Genomic DNA, 18,607 nt, shown 5'->3' with positions numbered 1-18,607 from the left:
GCATCACAAACGAATGATTAGCTTTGGTTAATTGCATCCAACAGGATGACAAGCACAAACAATTGATTAGCTTTGGCTAATGGCATCCGAAGGGATGACCGGGACAAACAATTGATTAGCTTTAGCTAATGGCATCTGAAGGTATGACTGAGACAAACGAATTATTAGCTTTGGCTAATTGCATCCAAAGGGATGACCGAGACAAACAATTGATTAGATTTGGACAAATGAATGATTAGCTTTGGCTAATGGCATCCGAAGGGATGGTCGGGACAAACAATTGATTAGCTTCGGCTGATGACATTCGAAAGGGATGGCCGGGGTGAGTGAACGATTAACCTTGACAAATAATGTCTTAAGAGGATGGCCAGATTTAAGATTATGGCTGATTGTAAGAATTGGTGAATCTATATGTACTGCAAGTTGTGTATACTAAGAACATGAAGGAACTACAAATATCATGCTTCAAACATGAGATAATGTTAATGCTTCATTAAACTGCCAGTCCGTTTTGTTATTATTATTATTATTAAGTAATTGCATTTTTGTAAATGTTTTGTATTGCAGTAGGGACATCGTACCAACAAGGTGCCTAGGAAACCCAATACACGGGAACCTACTTTTGCAAAGAATCATGTAGTTGCATTCTAAATCATGATGTATTTTATATGAATCAATATACTGAATGTATAATTATTATTAGATCCTTTTAGATTAAATTTGTGATGTCTATTTATATGATAGAATAGAAACTCGTGTCTATGCATGTATATTTTAAATGCGAACTTTTAATCATGCAAACATAATATTATGGGTTTATGTAAGATTCACTTTTAAATGAAATGTTGATTGTTGTTGATGTTTGGATTGTATATTGATTATGTGAAGGGAATAGATTCGCCAATTACTGACACGATGTGTGTCAAGTACAAAAAAAAAATTTAAACCGGTATTTTTATTTGTAACTCTGGCGTCGGTGAATAAACCAATAAATTTACATTATTTTTATTTATGCATACATATTTTTTAATCTTTTTATACTTTTTTTTTGTTTTTCTATTTTTCTATTTATTATTTTTATTTTATTTTTTTTGGGCTGGGTTGGACCCAGGCAGCCCAGCTCGGTCACTGGCCCAAGCCAGTGACCCGGCTGGGCAATAGAGGACACGCGTGATTTACATACATCACGCGTGTATAATCAGGCGGAGAAATTAACTCAGAATGCATTGAGTTAATCTAAAAAAGAAAAGTAAATCGTGAATTAAAATGAAATGCAGAGAACGAAAGTTTACTTACCTGGTAACTTTGAAAAAGAAAACGTGAGGGAAGACTAGCCTGCTGACCGCTTTTCTCCTTCTTTCTTCTTCGTTTTTATTATTCTGTGAATGGTTGTATCCCTCTCTTTTGCTCTCGGTTCTCTCTCAGCTTTCCATCCTCTGTCTTTGTTTTTCGTCTCTGCTGGAAATGGAGAAGGCTGTGGTCCCTTTTCCTCCGTGGCCTTCTCTGGCTTTTATAAAGTCAGAAGACGGCCTCTGTTTCTTTGAGTAGAAACAGAGGAACAAAAGTCTGGCTTCTCTTGGTTCCCCCTGCTCAGGACGAAGAAGATGGTAATAAATGCATGATGTGCTGCTGGTTGAACGGAAGCTCTCTCCTCTGTGTTATCTCGTTTTTGTCTCTGTGTTAGGCTTGTTTGCCGAAGCCTTGGTCCTGTTTTTCTTTCCCCTTCCTTTTCGTCTGTTCCTCTCCTGATCTCCCTGGTTTTTTTTTTTTCCAGTCCCTTCGTCGCCTCCTCTGTTTCTTGGAGAAGAAACAGAGGAACGCAAGTCTGCTCCTTTTTCCCCTGTATGCTTCCCCCTCTCGGTTCTACCCTTTTTCTCCCCCAGTTTTTCTTGGCTATTGAATTTTCATAACTAATAATTTTTCTGTAGGCAAGAAATCCCTTAAGACTCAAACTACCCTGCAACAACAGCCACAGAAACATGTTAATTTTAGGAGGAAATATACTTTGCCAGAGTAAAGTACCAAAATTCTTAGATGCTGGATGCCAAATATCATCAATGAGAGCACAAGCTGATTTAACTGTGAAAATCTCATTCTTCTCCAGCTGCCAAATCGTGAGAAGTTGAGGATCTGATATGTCTGCATATCTGAGAAGCGTTCTATCCATGATCAGTCTGATCAGATCCGTTGTTTCTTGATGTCCCAAGATTTCTGATATTTATTGTTCAATGAACTTAAAAGTTTTCATTTTCACCTTGCATGATTTTGCAATGCTTGGATTATGCGTGTGCAGATCAAATGAAGATTCACCTGCATAGTTTAAGAATTCTAGATGCCTGCGTAATAGGACTAGAGGGTATACTCAATGTAATCGATCATCATGTTTCTCTCTAGTACAATGAACAAGGTGTTGCAATTGCGACGAAGAAGCTTGATTTGAAGAGACTCCATACGCTGACACTCCCTAGTCTCAGCTTCATGCATGACCCCACATTTAGCAATACATGTCAATGAACGCGTTAGCTATAATCACACTGATTCGTTGTGTTTTGTAACGATGATGTAGTTTCAATGGATTCCCTGACCAAATTCCAAGAAATCCAATTGACCACAAGCTTCTCGCACACGAACTAATGCTCTCCAATTGAACAAACGCAGCCTTCAGCATGTTACAAACCATTCTAAAGCTTCCTTTGGGTGGTTGCCCAGCAATCATGGCACTCCAGGAAACCACATTCCTAATCAACCACATGTTGAAGGATGAAATAGAAAAAAATCCAATGAAAAAGTCAATAAAAACTCGAGTTAACTAGGTCAACCCGTCAAACCTACGACTTAAGTAATGATAATCTTATATAAAGCAAACCAAAATAAATCATGAAACCTAATTCCCAACCAACCTAATGTTGAATGATGAAATTGAAAAAATAAATTTTCAATTAAAAAGGATAAATAAAAACTGGAGTCAACCCGCCAAGGTTGCATGTATTAGAAATATTATTTGAAAATAAATTTCTTTTTATTTCAAAATTAAAGTTCATGTATATAAAAGATTAAAAAAATATAGATTAATCAGAAATAACTCCTAAAAAATTAAATGCATAATTAAAGTATAATTGCTATTTCAAATAAGCTTTCTAAAAAGCATAAAAGAGAGAGAATATTAATCTAAATAAAATTAAAATTAAAAATAAGATTAATTTAAAAAATAGAAACGAAAAACAAAATAAAATATTTTTTCCTTAACAAAAAAAAAAGTGAACAATGTTATCCATAGTAAAACTTGAGGGGTGAACCCGGACCATGAGCTCAACCAAGTTTAATATTTTTTTCCCCTTTAAATTTATAGCAAACATAAAAAAAGTAAACAATGTTGTCCACAGTAAAACATAAAAGGGTGAACAATGTGGCTGCACGATGTTCACCTCACATATTTTCCTCTTAAATTTATAGCAAAACCTTGAAAAAACAAAAAAAAAAAAACTAATGTCGTCCACAATAAAACGTGAGGGGGTGAGCAGTGTATCTGCACAGTGTTTACCCCATACGCTTTAGTTTATTTATGGTAAACCCAGACCATAAATTCAACTGGATTTAAGATTCCCCCTCTAAAAAAAAAATTAACAATGTCGTCTACGGTAAAATATGAGGAATGGTTTAGCTAATGATATAGTGGCAACAACAACAGAGCTGGCGGCAGGAGAGATGGCAACAGCTGAGTTCTCAACAACAACATTGTTGAGGGCAACAACGTTGTCGGTAGTACTGTTCTCGTCCATGTTACTAAAATATCTTTAAGATTAATGTAAAAACTAGATACATCGAACATAAACAAACTATAACTTAAGGCATATACATACACTATCCATATTTCCTCAACACAAGGCCATCCTTCGGGATCCAATAAGTTCCTCGTTTAAAGACAAGGGTTGCAAAAACACAGAACTAAAATAGAAAGGAAAAACCAACAAGTCTTGCAAACACAAACAAATAATACTATAGTTTTTTAGCACCTTTTTGCTTGTAAGAGCACATGGTATTTATAGAGTGCTATCATGTTTGTCTTGGGTTAGGTTGATTGCCAAATCCAAGTATTTTGAATATGGCGAACGTGCCAGATCCATATTACCTTTTGGTTTGACATAATAAGCCAAACGCAAGTATTTTGAATCTAGCAATGTCCGCCAGACCTTAGGGTCCCGTGCCTATTGAGGTTGCTACACTTATATCAGAGTTCACTATATAGATACTAGATTAAAAAAAAAAAAATTTGAAATAGTATCCATTATTTACAACAGAAACAAAGTAAAGAAGGAATGAGTAACCAGGGACACACCACAATTCTGTTTTTTACACATAGGATACCGTTAGAAAGATCTTAACAATACGATTCAATCACACTTTAAAAGACCACCAAACAAGGTTGTAATTAGTTAGGTGTTTTGTTTGGGGTTAATTACGATCTTTTTTGGTGTTTATTCCAGGTGTAGTTGGAATCATTTAATTGAGATCTTTCTAAACATAATGGAGGTGTTGAAAACAAAGCCTCAATATGTCCTGTTGTGATCAATTCTTTATTTCCTTTTTCTTATTTTCAATTTCTTTCTTATCATTAAATCTTGAATTTTATATTTTGACTATTGAATTTTCATAAAAATTTTGAGTTGATTTTTGTTTAAAACAAGATCAAACCTTAATGGTTCATATATAAATAATTTCTTCTCATGTTTTGAAAATATTCTCGACCTTCAGCAACTAATTAAACCATATAACAAATGATTCCTTTCGTGTAAAAAAAGCTGAATAATCCATTCCATAAAAGGATTCTAGAACCTCTAAGTAACATAGCAATGAAAAAAAAGATAGAAGTAAAATTTTGAAATCTAACACGAAGCCATTAAACTAAACGATATAAAGTTAAATCATAAATTTTATTCCAATTAAGATCAACAAGATATCTTGAGCATCAAAAACTAAACAAATTTATTACGGGTAATCCAAATAGACCACAAGATATCTCAACAAAGCATATAGATGATTTTGTGCTGAAATTTTCCATGTAACAAATGATTCCATTCCTGTGAAAAAAGCTAATATATAGTCTTCAGCATACACTCATCATACCAAATCCATAATGATTCCAGACTAGAACCTCAAAGTAACAGAGCAATGAATAAAAAGGTGATCAATGCTCTCAATTTCCATATCACAAAAATAACAACAAGCATCATCATAACTAATAATTCTTCTGTAGGCAAGAAAATCCCTTAACACTCAACTACCCTGCAACAACCACAGAAACATCTTAATTTTAGGAGGAAATATACTTTTGCCAGAGTAAAGTACCAAAATTCTTAGATACTGGATGCCAAATATCATCAATGAGAGCACAAGCTGATTTAACTGTGAAAATCTCATTCTTCTCCAACTGCCACACTCTTCTTCTATCAGCTGAATCAGAAATAGATAAATTCCTCTCTCCTTCAGCAAGAAGAGACTCCATACGCTGACACTCCCTATTCTCAGCTTCATGTATGACCCCACATTTAGCAATACATGTCAATGAACGCGTTTGCTATGATCACACTGATTCGTTGTGTTTTGTAACGATGGTGTAGTTTCAATGGATTCCCTTACCAAATTCCAAGCAATCCAATTGACCACAAGCAGAGAGCACACGAACTAATGCTCTCCAATGGAACAAACGCAGCCTCCAGCATGTTACAAACCATTCTAAAGCTTCCTTTGGGTGGTTGCCCAGCAATCATGGCACTCCAGGAAACCACATTCCTCTCCGGCATCTCATTAAACGACATCCTTGCCAGCTCTAGCTCACCGCTTATAGCATACCCATTAACCATGCTCGTCCAAGAGAACACATCTCTAACTCCCATGGTATCAAAGATCTCTCTTGCAGAATCCAAGCAGCCACATTTCACATTCATGGTGATTTGCATTTCTAGTTTTACATATTCGTGAAAACTCTTCCCTAATCTCAAACGCCCCTTCTGCGAGCAAGCTGAACGAGCGGCTATCATGGTGACCTCTTCTGGCTCTACATTACCCTCCACTGACATCGAGTCAAAAAGCTTCCAGGTCTCATCCCAACAGTTACGCTTAGAGTACCCATCAGTCATAGACAGAAAGTCCATCTCTAGCAGGAATTCCATCAAACAAGTGTCAAGCAAAACCCAAACAACCACGCAGGTCATAAAAACGAGCCAACCCATCTTGAAACAACATAGCAGAAACAAAACCCATCTTTCGAATACCACAATGAACTGATTTCCCTCCTAAAACTCTCAGAAACTGCTCGCCGCACGCTTTGAGCGCAGGAACAAAGCTCCTACAGTCCATTTCAGCTCCATTCTGAAGCATTTGGCAGAAAAACAAGAAGCCACTACGGCCCATTTTGGCTTTAGAGTAGCCTCTAATCATGGTATTCCAAATATAAGTACCTGCGAAAACAGAGCATGATTTGTAACTGCAGTGTGAGAGAAGGCAAAAGGCCAAGGCAAGACAAAGCTTGGGGGTAGATTAGCCAGACTATAAAGGAGAAGGACTTATTCGTACTTGTTCCAAGATTGTGAGTCAAAATAATACCGCTTCTTTTACTTCAAACGCAATCTCGTCCTACGTTCCAGGGAATCTTTTGACCTAATCTCTTAATATATATTTGAATGGCATCTTGGCTTAAGCTCCTTCAATTATTGCTTTCGAATGTTCTCATGCTATTGCTCTTTGTTTTTGAGGATCCAATTAATAAGCAAATCATGGAGACTTGGCTGTTGACCTCAACACTCTCGTCTGCTTTGACTCCTTCAATATCTTGGATGTGAACCAGGCTTGGAATATTGGGTGTTCTTGTTTTTGATACATGTAAAGACGTAAGCTAAGCATCTCTTTCAAGATCTCTCTAGCTGCTGCAGCGATGCCAAATCGCTATCTTTCTTCAAGTTCCTTAGCAGGAGTATTGTATAGCAACCAACTTTCTTTGCGTTTTGCTCCAGGTTTGGGCCAATTTTGATGCCTTCTGTGAATCCCTCCATCTGGGCTTATCAAAAGAGGAGGAGGAACGAAGTAAGTTTCTCTTCTCAGTTACATGTTTCAATTCAATACTGAGCTAGTTTCTTGATGCTTCAAACTTCTTTACAAAAGAAAAAAAAAGAAAAGAAAACTGTCCTCTGATGTGAATGAGTAAGCAAACTTCACATAAACTAGGAAGGAAAGGGGAAGTTGGAATCTTGAGTTCACAGGCTAATGGTGGAGTCCATGATACAATTGCTTTGTTTAAACAAATCTGTTCCAGTTAGTGTTCTGTTTTTCCATGTTCTAGTTTCATAGCGTTTTGACATATGGTTTCAAACCGTTTATAATTCAAAAATATTAATTTAATAAGTATAATTTCAATGTATAACCACAATTTAAATTATGTAATTTAAATTTTAAACAAAGTTCGGTATAAAGGTTGGGTTTGAATCGGTATGACCTCATCAATTTGATAAATCCAAAAACAACCTGGAATTCTGAATGATTTAGTAATAATATAATTTGGCTAAAAATCATTTAAGACAATAACATATTAGATTCGATCCAAGTCAACTTGAGATAAATTTCAAATCAATAATCTGGATCAACAGACCATAATAATTTTAAATAAATTAAATTACAATAAATTATAGAGCTAAATTCACCAATGAGATAGTTCCCAAGATTTCAAAAACTATATACCAATGGAAATCTTCATTTTCAGACACTTGAAAAGCGTACAAAATAGGAAAAAAAATAAAAATAAAAAACCTACAAAGTTGAAAAAACCTGGAAATGTACGTAAAAATCTGAAGAGAAAAAAAACTTTAGCTCTTTGGGAACGTAATTTGAGATCAGTACATATATAACTCATACTATTAGAGACAGAATCTGATCACATATAATTAATTAAATCCATTATTAATGATGGGAATTAGATGCACGTAATACATATTCAAGAAACCAAGAACAGCAACATATTTATTTAATTAGACTCAAACACTCAAACATACATAAATTTACACACAAAAAAACACCAAACTTAGGAAATTCATTCTTCTATATATATCTGGATATGGCCGAACATCCACGCTCCATGCAAATAATAGCTAGTTAGCTCTTGTCACTTCAACCCAAACCTCCTCACCAAACAGCTTCAAACTACTCCTCCTTTTAGCTTCAATCCTGAACTGTGACCCCAGGTTATGGTCATCCTCACGATGAAGAACAACCACGTCACCAACTGTCAGTTCATAATATTTAACAAATTGACGCCAGCCCTTAGAAAGCACTGGCTTGTCATAATCTCCATCTCTCTTCAGGCAACGAATAACTCGAAGCTCGCCACAGCTATCTTTAACACGCAAATCGACATAATTATTTCCAGCAAAATCTAAATGCTGCAAGCATTGAGCTGGGAACGAGAACCGAAAACGAACATCGTATTGCCTGCATCCTTTACTTCTAAGCATCAGCTTCCAGATCATGATAGGAATCTTTGAAATCCAGGTCATCATCTAGGAATTGGTTGCAGCTAACTGGCTCCATAAAATTATGAACCTCGGAACCTTTCTTCTGCCTCGTCGCTGTCCTTTTCTTTGACCGGCCAGTGCTTTTGGTGAATTCATCTTCTTCTTCCATGTTCCCATTAAGAGCCTTACTTGCATCTCTTCTCCTCTTTATTGAATCAGTACTTTCATTGCTACCGCTACTATTTCTGTCTCCCTTATTGTATTCCCTAATGGTAGATTCAATGGTTTCAAGCAGTCGATCTCCATACTTGCTGACCTTGGCCCTGAATATTGGAAAAATGTCCTTTCAGCCCTGAATAACAGAAAGAATGCCTGCCAAATAATCACCACACAACCTAAAATCAAAACTTACTTTCCGATGCCATTGATCTCCAGGAGTTCTTCCTTCGTTCTGGGAATTCTTTTGCTCATGTGCTGCAGCGTGGCATTACTACACGGAAACAAGGGGGGCAAATCAGGAACAAATATTCCAATCCCTTGCACCACTCAAATTTTTAGATGGCTCCTTTCAATTTCAGCATGATTGATTTCAATATATATATTATATTTATAGGAATAGAGATTGAAAGGAAAAACCTGAAAGCTCACCCAAATATGTGGTACGCCATAACACCATCTCCAGCTTCTTTCAGAAGAGCAGTTCGGAGCATTCGCCAGAGCAGAAAATAGTTTGGCCGACAGGTTCTGTCATGTTAAAAGTTTAATAGATGGTCAGGAATCTCATCAATCATGATGAATGAAGAGAACAAAAACCCAAGACATAAGCATACCAAGTCCACTTCAGATTGAGGTTGGGCAGGACTACAAGCTTGTGGAGGACTTAACTTCCCAGACATTAGAGAGCCTTTTGCTGGAGTAGCCTCGGATTTGCCCTGTTTTGAAAGCTTTTACAGAGGAAGGGAATCTACAAGGAGCATGAGATACCAGAATCAGCATCCTACCCGTTCATTTCAGCTATGAAAAACAGAAAGGTTAAATGATGATGTTTTGTCCAGAGGATCATAATATGTGAGGCTACGCAAAGCACAAGGCTAAGCTTGCTGGCTTCATCCAACTCTCGGTCTCCATGATTTAGTCAAAGCCACCCTCGCTAATGCCATATGTAAATTTTGTAAATTTTATAACCAGTCGCTCCAAAGTTAAACATCTGGACCAACCAACACAAAACTTACTCGGCCAGATTTCTGACAGCTTCATCTGAATTTCTTTGCAAAAACATGTGTTTTGCATAGGTTTTGCCCAATGAAAGGGTATGGTTTAGACCAAACAATCCAACCCAAATGAACTAAGAAAATAATCAAGTTATATAGTTAAAGTAGCTGGCATTTGGCAATAAAACACTGGCATAAGTCTAATGAAACATGTACTTCAAAAGAAGCATGCTGAAAGGCTGCACCTTAAAACAATCCTTTGCCCGCCAGAGCATAGTTTGTGTTTGCCTTGGATTCATTCACCTGAAAGAAATTAAAATGATCATTTAACATGAGAAAAACAATGAGAATGGTAGAGTCGCTCTCTCTTATCACAATGAGTTAAGCTCTATATAGAATTTGAAAAACCACAAGCACCTTTAACACTGAGACGATACAGATCCGTAAATGTCACTTTTCTTAACATCCTCTGCAAGAAAATCCTCAATAACAAGATGACGCAATATGCGGAAGCTTCACCCTTGGCTAGGTGTTTTCCAGCTCCATGAAGGCTCAAGTTCTCATGTCTGTGTCTCTTGACCTGGTTCAGACAGTAACACCATGAAGTTATGCAAGGACATGACATCTAAATAAGATGGGCATATCTTTTTGTTCTCAGGACATACAAATTGGCTTAAGGAACCCCTGTAGCATAGTTATTAAACCCGGCCGGGGGTTGACCGGCCAAAGGGGCCGGGTCTCGGGTTTCATGGGTCAACCCGGGTTAACCCGGGTCAACCCAGATTATCCGGGTTGATTAAAAAAAAATTAATATTTTATATGAAAAAAATCCATGTAAATATGGGATAAAAAATTGGTTCAAATATTTCAACTTAAAATGATAACATAGTATCTTTTCAAAGTGAGGTTTAAAGCCCTTCATATATATACTCTATGTTTACATGAAAAAATCATGTTTTTTCAATGTGGGATTTGAACCCATTAGTATATATACTCTATGTTTCCCAAGGAAAAAAATCATGTTTTTTTCAATGTGGGATAAAAAAACCTTTGGTTTAAAATACTTCAACTTAAAGGGAATAACATAGTATCTTTTTCAAAGTGGAGTTTAAAGCCCTTTCATATATATACTCTATGTTTTACATGAAAAAAAATCATGTTTTTTCAATGTGGGATTTGAAACCATTTGGTATATATACTCTATGTTCCCAAGGAAAAAATCATGTTTTTTCAATGTGGGATATAAAAAACCTTTTTGGTTTAAATACTTCAACTTAAAAGGATAACATAGTATCTTTTCAATGTGGGATTTGAAGCCCTTTCATATATATAACTCTATGTTTTTTATTCCACATTGAAAAAACATAACTTTTTTCATTGGAACATAGAGTATATATACCCAATGGGTTTCAAATCCCACATTGAAAAAAACCATGATTTTTTTTCATGTAAAACATAGAGTATATATATGAAAGGGCTTTAAAACCCAATTTGAAAAGATACTATGTATCCCTTTAAGTTGAAAATATTTGAACCAAAAGGTTTTTTATCCCACATTGAAAAAACATGATTTTTTCCTTGGGAACATTAGGGGGGAAGAGTATATATTTTTTTTTTACTAAAAAAAATGGGGTTTCAAATCCCACATTGTAAAAACATAACTTTTTCATGGGAACATAGAGTATATATATGAAAGCGGCTTCAAATCCCACATGAACAGATTACTATGTTATCCCTTTAAGTTGAAAGTATTTAAACCAAAAAAGGTTTTTTATCCCACATTGAAAAAAAACACTGATTTTTTCCTTGGAACATAGAGTTATATATACTAATGGGTTTCAAATCCCACATTGAAAAACATGATTTTTTTCATGTAAACATAAGAGTATATATATGAAAGGGCTTTAAACTCCACTTTGAAAAGATACTATGTTATCATTTTAAGTTAAATATTTAAACCATTTTTTTTATCCCATATTTAAAAAAAAGAAAAAAAAAAAAAAAACCCGGGTCTCGTTCCGGGATTTTGCCCGGTGTCCCGGGTCGACCCACCGGGCCCCGGTGTTTGGCCGGGCTGTTGCCACAGCCGGTCTTTTATTAAACCCGAACCGGTCCAGCTTCCACCGGGTCGACCGGGTCCCGAGGGTTGACCCGCCGGGCCGGGCCGGTCGTTTAATAAACTATGCCCTGTAGACTTCTAAAATGTGAGATGATGAAAAATGCTGCCCAGTTGACTTGACCAGCTCAACCTAGAAAAGACAAAATACAAATTTTAAAGAATAAGGAAGCGAGAAATGCACAATGCCAGCATAAAATAACAGCTACTACTTTCAAGTAGGGCACAATGAAAATAACAAAAGAAACAAACGGTTTCAAACCAATTGCTTTGCGCTCTCAGTGACATCCCTCTCCACTAGATTTTTTGATCTTAGAGCAATTATCACATGTATTCCCCACAGTTTGCCAGCATCAACTTTTCTCCAAAATGCAGAAGTTGTAAGAGACGTCTGCAATCAACATCATTTTCAGAATAACTGACCTGAAGCAGGAATAGTCATATTTTAGAATGCAATGAGTTAGAAAACAGATGGATATACTAACAGCAGCCACAATAAAACAGATGGAATAGTCATATTAAGATATAATGCAATTGTAGGACAAAGCACACTCGTCAAGTACTTGTGGACAACATAGTTATTAAACCCGGCCCGGAGGTTGACCCGGCCAAGGGGCCGGGTCTCGGGTTTCATGGGTCAACCCGGGTTAACCCGGGTCAACCCGGATTATCCGGGTTGATTAAAAAAAATTAATATATTTATATGAAAAAATCCATGTAAAATATGGGATAAAAAAATTGGGTTTAAATATTTCAACTTTAAAATGATAACATAGTATCTTTTCAAAGTGGGGTTTAAAGCCCCTTTCATATATATACTCTATGTTTACATGAAAAAATCATGTTTTTTCAATGTGGGATTTGAAACCCATTAGTATATATACTCTATGTTCCCAAGGAAAAAATCATGTTTTTTCAAATGTGGGATAAAAACCTTTTGGTTTAAATACTTCAACTTAAAGAGATAACATAGTATCTTTTCAAAGTGGGGTTTAAAGCCCTTTCATATATATACTCTATGTTTACATGAAAAAAATCATGTTTTTTCAATGTGTGGATTTGAAACCCATTGGTATATATACTCTATGTTCCAAGGAAAAAAATCATGTTTTTTCAATGTGGGATAAAAAAACCTTTTGTTTAAATACTTCAACTTAAAAGGATAACATATTATCTTTTCAATGTGGGATTTGAAGCCCTTTCATATATATACTCTATGTTTTTTATCCCACATTGAAAAAACATAACTTTTTTCATGGGAACATAGAAGATATATACCAATAGGTTTCAAATCCCACATTTGAAAAAAACAGGTGATTTTTTTCATGTAAACATAGAGTATATATATGAAAGGGCTTTAAACCCCACTTTGAAAAGATACTATGTTATCCCTTGAAGTGGAAGTATTTAAACCAAAAGGTTTTTTATCCCACATTGAAAAAACATGATTTTTTTTCCTTGGGAACAGTAGAGTATATATACTAATGGTTTTCAAATCCCACATTGAAAAATCATAACTTTTTTTCATAGGAACATAGAGTATATATATGAAAAGGGCTTCAAATCCACACATTGAAAAAGATACTATGTTATCCCTTTAAGTTGAAGTATTTAAACCAAAAGGTTTTTTATCCCACATTGAAAAAACATGATTTTTTCCTTTGGAACATAGAGTATATATACTAATGGGTTTTCAAATCCCACATTGAAAAAACATGATTTTTTCATGTAAACATAGAGTATATATATGAAAGGGCTTTAAACCCCACTTTGAAAAGATACTATGTTATCATTTTAAGTTGAAATATTTAAACCAATTTTTTTTTATCCCATATTTTAAAAAAAAAAAAAAAACCCGGGTCTTGTCCGGGGTCTCGTCGGGTCACCCGGGTCCCGGGTCGACCACCGGGTCGCCCGGGTTTGGCCGGGCTGTTGCCACAGCCGGTCTTTTATTAAACCCGAACCGGTCCAGCCACCGGGTCGACCGGGTCCCGGGTTGACCCGCCGGGCCGGGCCGGGTTTAATAACTATGGTGGACAAGTATGACCAGCCTTAATAACCACCGAAACTAATAAATGCAAGCACAAAAATATATTTCAAGCTGCTCACTAAGAAATAAAGATTTTTCCAATTGATTTACAAATGATAAATCTTGTAATACAATAAAAACACTAAATGGAAAACCAACCTGCAGCTTTTCAGAAACTTTTTCGCAGTCCATTCTTGAAAGACAGTAAATAATTCCACATTCATCAAAATGATTTTCTTTGATGAACTTGTCGATGTCTTCCAAGCACTTTTTTTCCTTGGGAATTACAGAATACCTGTCATGTTCACTATGAGTAAAGATATAAAATGCAGTGGCAGTTCATTTTAATTCAATACTAACCATAAGTTGGGGCGATTAAAGCTTTGCCGGAAAACAATGCAGTCCACGAGACCAAGAGCTTGCACAACATCTTCTTTTACACTGGCTGTTGCAGTAGCAGTCAAAGCTAACACTGGAGTTTTCTCAAATTTCTTCTTCAAGATACCAAGTTCCTGGATATTTTACAAAATAGATTAGCATAAGACAGAAGCGCTGTGAGTTGAAATACAAATTGGAATATGATTTAAAGGCCACAACCTTGTAATCCGGTCTAAAATCATGCCCCCACTGACTCACACAGTGTGCTTCATCAATAACAATCCTGGCAAGCAATCCACGACCATTTAAGCTCTCCAAGTGCCGCAAAAGAACATCACTTCTGCAATCAGAACAGGTAGGTTTCAAAGAAGCATTTGGAACTGCATAAAAATATCAGCTCTCACAGGATCACATTATAATACGAGTTAATAGATCACCATTTTGACCAATCTGATTATCAATCTTTCCCAATGAATAGATGAAAGCATATTACCAATCTTACCTTTCTTTCATTGGCCATGCAATTGAAAATAATTTTTTTGCTCAAAGCAATTTATGTTATCTATCATCATCCAGGATGTTAAAACAGTTAAGCCTCTGCTTAGAGGGCAAGCAAAGCATAGTCAGGAGACGTGAGAGTTTAAAGATTGACTAATAAGAGAATCCCTCGAACAAGGAAAAAGGAAATGCACAGAGGCTTTCAAGATTAGTTTGAAGAACACAATCCAACTGTTGAGCAGGGATACAAACCACGAGTTGAGGGCAGACTTTCAAAGACAGGAAAATATGTCACAAATATTATACTAAATTGCATGCAGAATCAACAAGTACACTGAATTCCAAAAAAAAAGAGCTGATAGCCTACTAAATTTTTAAACCTTTTCCAACAGAATTTTTCCACCATTACAAAACATACTGCAACAAATTGGATTAGCGGTACACAAGGTTGACAGCACCATGCCACCATCCTGTAAGTTCCACCAGAGAAACTATTTTGCATTGTATGAACCCATTCTGAAACAATATATCAAACCAGAAAGCATGAAACCAACTCTTAAGATGCCCTAAGCTTCAAATTTATAATTAGAAGGCAATATCAATTTGATAATTTTTGCTAGAATACTGGTAATGTAGATGACACTCACTTAGCAACTTTTCTCTGGCGTGACATATAACAACTTGTATTTACAATAATCAGAACAAAGTTTCCCTTAGGATCTCCTGTTGTTCAGTCCACTCCATGTTGGCACTCAGGTAAGCAGCAGGAATATTTGCCTATAGCACAAACCAATAGGTAAGGAAAAATGCATGCCACTAAATGAGCAGTTTGCAGTAACCAAAAGAAATAAATGCTTGACTAAATTTAGTAAGATAGCTAGCATACCTGTAAAAGGTGCATTATTTGATCTTGGATCAGCGACACGAGTGGAGAGAAATTACCAAGGTTATTTCCAGGACAAACTAGAGCAGGAAGCTGCGTGAATCATTAAAAAAAAAAAAAGAGTGAGTCCCCATTGTTAAAACTGTGAACCAAGAAAAAGTTTAATTTCCCAGTATCACCAAAAATTCAAAAGATAAAGAAAATTTAGCCAAGCTGGTATCCTAGAATCAATTCAACTGCAAAATATTGTCAGAGATATGACTCTGGAAGTTAAGCAGATTGTCACAAATGGAAACAGCAAAATAATGGAAATTAAATGAAACTAAAGCTGTGTCTAACAGAATTAGACTTTATTAGAGCTGAATGATCACCTGATATGTCAGACTTTTTCCACCTCCTGTTGGCATTAAAACAAAGACATCATACCCACTCATTGTAGCATTGATTACCTCTCTTTGATTGGGGCGAAACGAGTGGTTTCCAAACACTTTTTTGTTATTGGCCTAGCAGCAAACCAGGCAAACAGTAATATAGTATGTAATGAAACTAGTAATTGATAAAATTCTAAGAAATGGGTAAAAATCTAGAGCAAAAGAGCACCTCCAGCTTTTTTGTCCATGGGAAATTTGTGCTGCTCCACTTTGGATCATTTGAGCCTTCGATATAATTAACTTCAACAAAGCTTGGAATGTAAGGTTCTCTCTCTAAAGGAACAGAAGAAACACCAAAACTATCAATGGAAGAGAATGAAACTGAGGGTGCATTCCACTTTTCATATCCATTCAGGTCATTTCGAAGAAACATCAAATCTCATGGGATCTATTTTGCATGGAGCAGATTGAGGTGTTTCATACTGCAAATTTCGAACCAATGTGGATGCAGAACAATGTGACTTCTGTCTTTCCTTATCACGAAGATATTTTTCAAGTTGCTGAATTTGCTTATTGAGCTGTGACCTATTTATGAAAACACAAATAGACATGCATAAGAGAGCAAATCTAACAATCATTCGAGCTTATCTCCCAAGAAAAGGAGCTGAGAGTGTTTTACAAAATGCAAAAAGACAATGGAGCATATTTTTCATGTCTATCATACTATATTTCCTTCCATGTAATCCCAGAATTCCTCTGCCATACTCTATTTCTATTCTTCCTGTGAACTTTGGTTCACCTTTTGTGGCTCCATTGAACCAAAAAAACCCATGCATCAAAAGGTAGTGTGATATCATGGGAGAAGAAAAAGGAGAAGAAGCACAACCTATCTTGGCGAAGCTTATCTATTTGCGCTTGACTCAGTTCAGCAGCAATCAGCATATCCTTCATTTCTTGTAAATGTTTGGCAGCTTCTGGGCAAAGTCCTAGCTGTAATGATTTAAGAATCAGGCAGATCAAGATGAGAATAGAATAGAACAGTGCAAATATAGTGCCCAAACCTTGAATCCATGACTGCAGTTTGAACACAACTCAGGTGGCACAGAAATCTCCTCTGGCCTTATAAAACTATTTTGATCTGCAGTTGGAGTTATGAGCGGAAACTTAGAAATTGCTGGTTGCGGTGTGCAAGTAGCTTGGTAGTGCTCCATAACAATTTGGTCCACATCTATACTCTGCCACCAAGCTAACATGTGCAAGGAGCATGAGATACCAGAATGAGCATCCTACCTGTTCATTTCAGCTATGAAAAACAGAAAGGTTAAATGATGATAGTTTGTCCAGAGGATCATAATATGTGAGGCTAAGCAAAGCACAAGGCTAAGCTTGCTGGCTCATCCAACTCTCGGTCTCCATAATTTAGTCAAAGCCACCCTCGCTAATGCTATATGTAAATTGTAAATTTTATAACCAGTCGCTCCAAAGTTAAACATCTGGACCAACCAACACAAAACTTACTCGGCCAGATTTCTGACAGCTTCATCTGAATTTCTTTGCAAAAACATGTGTTTTGCATAGGTTTTGCCCAATGAAAGGGTATGGTTTAGACCGAACAATCCAACCCAAATGAACTAAGACCTAGTGTCGGTTCTATTTTCTCTTATGCTCAATATCCACATGCTTCTTCAGAGAATAATCGAGTTATATAGTTGAAGTAGCTGGCATTTGGCAATAGAGCACTGGCATAAGTCTAATTTAAAAAGAACACAAAAAGATGATTAAAATTATAAAAATGCTATCAGTAGTTTTGTAACGCCTTTCCAAACTTTAATTTAACTTGAGAAATCATAATATATAAGGAGATTTCTTATAAAATTTTATTACGGTATGTTATTGATGGATTTGAATCAATCGATGTTTGTTTCCTAGCATCATAACCAATGTATTAGCTCCCATGATTTAAAGAACTATATATATGTTAAATCTATTTCTTTTTTATTCATTTCGATTTATTTATCCATAAAATCAATGGAAATCATCATTTTCAGACACTTGAAAAGCGCACAAAATAGAAAAAATTAAAATTAAAAACCAACAAAATTGAAAAACCTGGAAATGTAAAAACTTGAAGAAAAAAAAAAAAAATTATTGGAAAAGTAAGGTCATTACATATATACTATATAACTCATACTATTAGAGACAGAATCTGATCACATATAATTAATTAAATCCATTATTGCTGAGAATTACATGCACGTAATACATATTCAAGAAACTAAGAACAGCAACATATTTATTTAATTAGACTGACGCAGATAACATTGATTATGATCACTACAAACACTCAAACATAAACACATACATAAATTCATTCTTCTATATATATCTGGATATGGCCGAACATCCTGCAAATATATAATAGCTAGTTAGCTCTTGGCACTTCACCCCAATCCTCCTCACCAAACAGCTGGATACTCCTCTTAGCTTCAATCCTGAACTGTGACCCCAGGTTCTGGTCATCCTCACGATGAAGAACAACCATGTCACCAACTCTCAGTTCATAATATTTAACAAATTGACGCCAGCCCTTAGAAAGCACTGGCTTGTCATAATCTCCATC

The 18,607-nt window shown here is 35.9% G+C and overlaps 2 pseudogenes; both read right to left on the bottom strand.

Moving 5' to 3' along the window:
- Window positions 1–5,278: 5,278 nt before the first annotated feature.
- LOC118044090 (putative pentatricopeptide repeat-containing protein At3g15930) lies at window positions 5,279–8,484 on the bottom strand (annotated as a pseudogene).
- LOC118044089 (ATP-dependent DNA helicase Q-like 4A) lies at window positions 8,455–17,749 on the bottom strand (annotated as a pseudogene).
- Window positions 17,750–18,607: the final 858 nt, after the last annotated feature.

Source organism: Populus alba, chromosome 3 (assembly GCF_005239225.2).
Source record: "Populus alba chromosome 3, ASM523922v2, whole genome shotgun sequence".
Taxonomy (NCBI): domain Eukaryota; kingdom Viridiplantae; phylum Streptophyta; class Magnoliopsida; order Malpighiales; family Salicaceae; genus Populus; species Populus alba.
The sequence above is the reverse complement of the archived record's forward strand: the minus strand, read 5'-3'. Positions and strand labels throughout refer to the sequence as shown.